This window comes from Mesoplodon densirostris, chromosome 1, assembly GCF_025265405.1.
Source record: "Mesoplodon densirostris isolate mMesDen1 chromosome 1, mMesDen1 primary haplotype, whole genome shotgun sequence".
NCBI lineage: Eukaryota > Metazoa > Chordata > Mammalia > Artiodactyla > Ziphiidae > Mesoplodon > Mesoplodon densirostris.
Genome location: NC_082661.1, coordinates 49,664,509 through 49,671,222, shown reverse-complemented (window position 1 = coordinate 49,671,222; position 6,714 = coordinate 49,664,509).

Below are 6,714 nucleotides of genomic sequence, written 5' to 3'. Positions count from 1 at the left end.
GAGGGCACTAGAAGTGTATGTTTGTGATTCTCCAGGAGCAGAAGTCTCAATCAAACTAGACCAGGAGGCAAACCAAACCAGGAGGCAAACCAGCCTCCTCAGCCCAGGGTGCCCCTCTGCCCACAGACCTATGCAGGATCTCCCAGTCTGTGTCCCAGAATTACCCCTCAGGTTCCTGCCCTCCTCACACTCTCCCTCAGGGAAGGACACCCTCTTGGGCATAGGTGCAGATCCAGCCCTGGCCTTGTCATTACCGTGATGAGCGGAGGCCTCTTTTCTTCTCACTAAAACCACTGATGAACCCCAACAAAAGTGTATTCCCAGATTATCTGTTCTTACTGCACTGCTTTATATGACTTGCTTTTACAGCTTATTGTTCCATCAACCCTCCCTCAACCTGACATATGTTCCCAGAAGGTCAACAGCCAGAGGAAACGTGAGCAACCCCAGGCCTCCCTTACAAATCCCTTACTCATGGCTCCTGCAGGAGCCTGGCAGTCTCTTTACCTGCTGGATGACTCTTCCACAGAACTTGACCTGAGAAGCTAGGGGGTGGCCATTGTGCCCAAATGCCATCACTTAGCTCTGGAGGCAGCTGTCAGTGCCAGAGGGCACAGACATTAACTCCCCTGAGAGGTCATTAGAAGTCTCATAAAAATAAGCTGCTCCCATAAGCATGTCAGCCCAGGCAGCCTGGGCAGGCCCCCACATGCCCTGGTGCTCAGTGGCAGTCCAGCTTGGACAGTCACTAAGGGACCCAGGCACCCTTTTGTTTTGTAGAGCCGGTAACGCTCAGACTCTGGAATGTTGTGTCTCTTTGATTTGGCCCCTTGTTGCAAAGAGCTTTAATACTCTGCTTTGCTTTCAGCTTCATACAGGCAGAATTCCCTGTAAACAAGCACCTTAACACCAGAGTACTGGGCTCTTCAGATGTACTTTCCTGGAGAATAAAATACTGCCAACATAGGCATTTCTATTTGACCCGTGAAGTACCTTTTCTCCGTTGGGTTTGTGAGAGGATTGGTTCTGGATTGCTGACATCACAGTGGTGATCCTGTGCAGAAAGGATACTGTTGGAGAATACTGAAGGTGCTCTATGGTGTAAAATTAACCAAATCCACTCCCTCTATATCTGAGAAAGAACTTAAGAATAATCACCAGTGAGGAAGGCATGATCTTTTGCATCAAGGGACATTTAGTTGTTTCCTTGGGGCTTCTATCCAAGCTTGACTGTGTAGTGGACTCTGTTTTCCCAGTTCCATGCCTACCCATTTTTCAGAAGACAAGTCCAAGACAGCACTTGATTTGTAGGAGGGAACAATGTCTTACTATTAAATGAACATCACCTGTAAATGTGCTGCAGCTATCTGCTAGCAGATTAAAGCAATTCCCTTCTGTTCCTAGTTTGTTAAGAATTTTCTTTTTCAAAATCAAAAATGGATATCAAATTTCATCAGAATTTTTCTGCATCTATTGAGCTGTCTGTAGGATTTTCTCTTTTAATCCATTAGTGTGATGAATCACATTCATTGATTTTACATTGTTAAACCAATTTGGCATTCCTAGAATAAATGCAATTTGATCATGATATCTTATCCTTTTTATATTGCCAGGAAAAACTGTAAAAAGCTTTGAAATGGACCGAAAAGATTACTTGGTGTTCTCAATGGAAAAGTAGGAATTTTTTAATTTTAGGTTTTCTGACTTTTATGGGTACTGTACCTTTCGTAGTCTTTGAGCTATTTTACAACTCTGTAATTGCAGATAACTGATAGCAATGCAAATGATTCTGATCCCTAGACATGTAAATTACATCTGCCCAGTGGACAGACAATTCATTCTTCTTCTCACCCATTATGGTAAAAGCCAGTTTATCATCTATTTGTAAATTTCAGCATTTATGTGTAATTTTAAAAATTGTTATTAATTAATTATGTATTTTTAATATTAATTTTTAAGTTACATGTGTACAATATGGTGATTCACAATTTTAAAGGTTATACTCCATTTATAATTACTGTAAAATATTAGCTATATTCCCTGTGCTGTACAATATATCCTTGTAGCTTACTGTATACCTAATTATGTGTGATATTTTAAAATTTTCCTGAGAACTAGCTTATGGGTTCCCTCATTAATTGATGAATTAAATACAAATTTTGACTTGTGTATATTTAATATTATGAAAGTAATAATTATGCTTTCTTTAAAAATTATCTCCTAACAGTTCATTTCTAGGTTCAATTTGTTACTACTTTGTTTAGGATATATGCATACATGTTCATGAGTCAAAATTGACCTGATGTGTTCCCACAGTTTCCTTTTTGGGTTTTGGTATCAATGCTATGCTAACCTTTTTCTTTTCTATCAAAGAACTGTATAAGATTGGAGACATTTCTAATTATTTTTTAGAACTTGTCAGTGAAGCCACCTATTTTAAGTTTTTATTGTGGAATGGTTTTAATTATGAATCAGTTTCTTTGAAATTTTAGACCTACCTATTATGATTTTCTATTTTGATTGTTAGTTTTTCTAGGGATCTGTCCATTTCAAGTATGTTGACATAACTTATTGATATTCTCTCACTTTCTTTTTTTCAGCTTTTTATTGAGGTATAATTGACATATAACATTATATTAGTTTCAGGTATACAACATAGCAGTTAGATATTTGTATATCTTGCGAAATGATCACCAGAATAAGTCTAGTTAACATCCTTTACAAGTTAAAAATTTTTTTTTCTTGTGATGAGGACTTTTAAAATCTACTCTCTTAGCAATTTTCAAATATGCAATAAAGTATTATTAACTATGGTCACCATGCTGTATGTTACATCCCCATGACTTATTTTATAACTGGAAGTTTGTACCTTTTGACCCCCTTCACTCATCCACCCCCAACTCCTGCCTCTAGTAGCCACAAATCTGTTTTCTGTATCCATGAGCTTGGTTTTTATTTTGTTTTGTTTTGTTTTTTAGATTCCACATATGAGGTCATATAGTATTTGTCTTTCTCTGTCTGACTTGTTTCACTTAGCATAATGCCCTCAAGGTCCATCTATGTTGTTGTAAATGGCACAATTTCATTCTTTTTTGCTCCTGAATAGTATTCCATTGTATACATATATACCACACCTTCTATATCCATTCATCCATCGATGGACACTTAGGTTGTTTTCATATCCTGGCCATTGTAAATAATGCTGCAGTGAACATGGGGGTACATATATCTTTTCAAATTAGTGTTTTCATTTTCTTTGGATAAATACCCAGAAGTGAAATTACTGGATCATATGGTAGTTCTATTTTTAATTTTTTAAGGAAACTCCATACTGTTCTCTGTGATGGCTGCACCAATTTACATTCCCACCAACAGTGCATGTGGGTTCCCTTTTATCCACATCCTTGCCAACACTTGTTATTTCTTGTCTTTTTGATAATAGCCATTCTAACAGGTGTCAGTGTTATCTCATTGTGGTTTTGATTTGCATTTCCCTGATGATTAGTGATGTTGAGCATCTTTTCTTGTACCTGTTGGACATCTGTATCTTCTTTGGAAAAATGTCTATTCAAATCATCTGCCCATTTTTTAAATCAGCTTGCTTGGTTTTTTGTTTATCATTTGTTTGTATTTGTTGTTTGCTATTGAGTTGTATGAGTTCTTTATATATTTGGATATTAACCCATTATCGAATATATGATTTACAAATATTTTACCTCATCCAGTAGGTTGCCTTTTTCATTTTGTTGATGGTTTCCTTTGCTGTACATAAACTTTTTAGCTTGATATACTCCCACCTATTTATTTTTTCTTTTGTCACCTTTGCTTTTAGAGCCTGCATTTTCTTTTTTTAAAGTCTCCAGACTCTATAATGAAATACCTTTTTTTCCATTCTTGCTTTTTGTTATTTGTGCCTTCTCTCATTTTTCTGGATCAGTCTTACTATAACCAGTTTTGATCAAGCTATGTTGATTCCCCTTATCATATATTTGTTTTCTATGTCATTCATTTCTAGTCTAAACTTCCTTCTACTTTACTTTGGTTAATTTTTCTGTCCTTTAACTTCTTGAGATCAATGCTTATTTAGCTTACTAATTTTGTCCTTTCTTTCCTAATATATGTATTTAAGGCTATAGATTCTCCTCTAAATATTGCTTTAGCTCTCTCACAAAAGTTTTTAAATGTACTAATTTCATTATCAGTTCAAACTTATTTTGATTATAATTTTTCCTTTGTCCCGTTATTTATTTTAAAGTACATTTCTTAAGTTTCAGATATATGTGCCTTTTCCAGTTATCATTCTGTTACTAATTTCTAGCATAATTGCATTTGGTTTAGAAAACACACTGCTTATGATTTTAATTATTTTGAAATAAATTGAAATTTGCTTTTTGGCCCAGGGTCATTCTTGGTATAAGTGTCATGACAGCTTGAAAAAAAGTATATTCGGCAGTCTTGGGTGCAATGTTTTATATATGTTCTTTGGTCAGCTGGGTACATCATGTTCTTCTATGGTCTCACTGATTTTTTTTTTTTTTTTTTTAGTTTATACAACAGAAATTTATTTTATTAAAATTCTGAAGGGGAAAAGTCCAAGATCAAGGTGTTGGCAGGGGTGGTTTCTTCTGAGGCCTGTAGGTGGCTGTCTTCTTCCTATAGTCTCACTGATTTTTGTCTGCTTGTTTTATTAATTACTAAGAGAGGTTTAAACTCCTCACTATTATTTTGTAATTGTCTCTCTCTTTATAGTTTTTAATTTTATATATATGTTTCATTTATTCTGTATATATATTTTATATATTTTAAGGCCCTGTTATTAGGTGCATGCAAATTTAGAGTGGTCATATATTTCCAGAGAACCTCTCTAGTAATGCTTTTTGCTAAAATTCTATTGTGTCTAAAAGTAATATACCATGCCAGCTTTCTTTTGCCTAGTGTTTGCATCCTTTTTTACACCCTTTTATTTTTAGCCTTTTTGCATCCTTATGTTTTAAATTTGTTTCTTGATTTTTCATCATTTACATTGAGCATTTCATCCACTTATCATTTATTATAATTACTGATATCTTTGGGCTTCAGTCTACTCTTTTTATATGCTTTTTAGTTGCACCACATTCTGTTTCTTTTTCTGTCCTGTCTTGCCTATATTTTACCTTCTCTTAATTTGGAACTTATACACTTTTCCTGTTCTTTTAGTAGTTACAATAGAAATTATAAGAAGCATTTTAAAGTTATCAAAATCTAATATTAATTGATAAATTTACCCTTCTCTTGAATAGTCCAAGAAACTCAGACCATTTTTTTTTTTTTTTTTTCGGTATGCGGGCCTCTCACTGCCGTGGCCTCCCCCGTTGCGGAGCACAGGCTCCGGACGCGCAGGCCCAGCGGCCATGGCTCACGGGCCCAGCCGCTCCGCGGCATATGGGATCCTCCCAGACCGGGGCACGAACCCGTATCCCCTGCATCGGCAGGCGGACTCTCAACCACTGCGCCACCAGGGAGGCCCCTCAGACCATTTTAAATCTATTTATATCTCTCCCAACCAATATGTTAGTGTTGTAATGTATTTTTTAAATTAATTTATTTATTTTGGCTGCATTGGGTCTTTGTTGCTGCACACGGGCTTTCTCTAGCTGCAGCGAGAGGGGGCTACTCTTTGTTGTGGTGCGCGGGCTTCTCATCACAGTGGCTTCTTTGTTGCGGAGCACAGGCTCTAGGTGCACAGGCTTCAGTAGTTGTGGCATGTGGGCTCAGTAGTTGTGGCTCACGGGCTCTAGAGAGCACGCTCAGTAGTTGTGGCGCACAGGCTTCACTGCTCTGCGGCATGCGGGATCTTCCCAGACCAGGGCTCGAACCAGTGTCCCCTGCACTGGCAGGCAGATTCCCAATAACTGCGCCACCAGGGAAGTCCCTGTAATGTATTTTAATTCAATATGTGTATTTTAAACCCAACAAAACATTTAACCCATTCCCTCTTAATTCCATCTTTAACTCATCTGGGATAATTTTCTGGCATTTTAACTTTTAGAATTTCCTTCAGGGTACTCTGCTGGAAGCAAACTCAGTTTTGTTGTGTCTGAAAATGTCTATGTCACTCTCATTCTTGCAAGATTTAGAAATCAAAATCTGGGCACTAGGGATGCTCATTTTTACTAAGTTGGTCACTGTTTCTAGGCCATTTAAGTTGACAAAGCATCTGACTCTCTATCTATCTATCTAGCATCTAAATACTTCCTGGGTTCATATTGTTATTTTCAATTGAGAACTATAGGGTTTTTACTTAACTTCTGTATTACACCTGTATCTTTTTTCTTCTACATCTAGAGTGCTCATTCACAATGACACAGAGGATAACTGAATTCAAACATCACATAATTACTCATTTGCTTTACCCAGTATTACAATAGGCTAAAAATAATAATCCAATACTACTCTACCAGTTATTACCAAAATCACTTAAACATTTTTTGCCTATAGTATACCCATTCTCCCCCCATTTTAAGTGACTATATCTACCTTGTTAGGTCATATAGTCATTTGCATACTGTAGTTTCTCTCTTGTAACTTTTTTTTTTTTCTTCTGTACGTGGGCCTCTCACTGTTGTGGCCTCTCACGTTGCGGAGCACAGGCTCCAGACATGCAGGCTCAGTGGCCATGGCTCACGGGCCCAGCCGCTCCACGGCATGTGGGATCTTCCTGGACCGGGGCAAGAA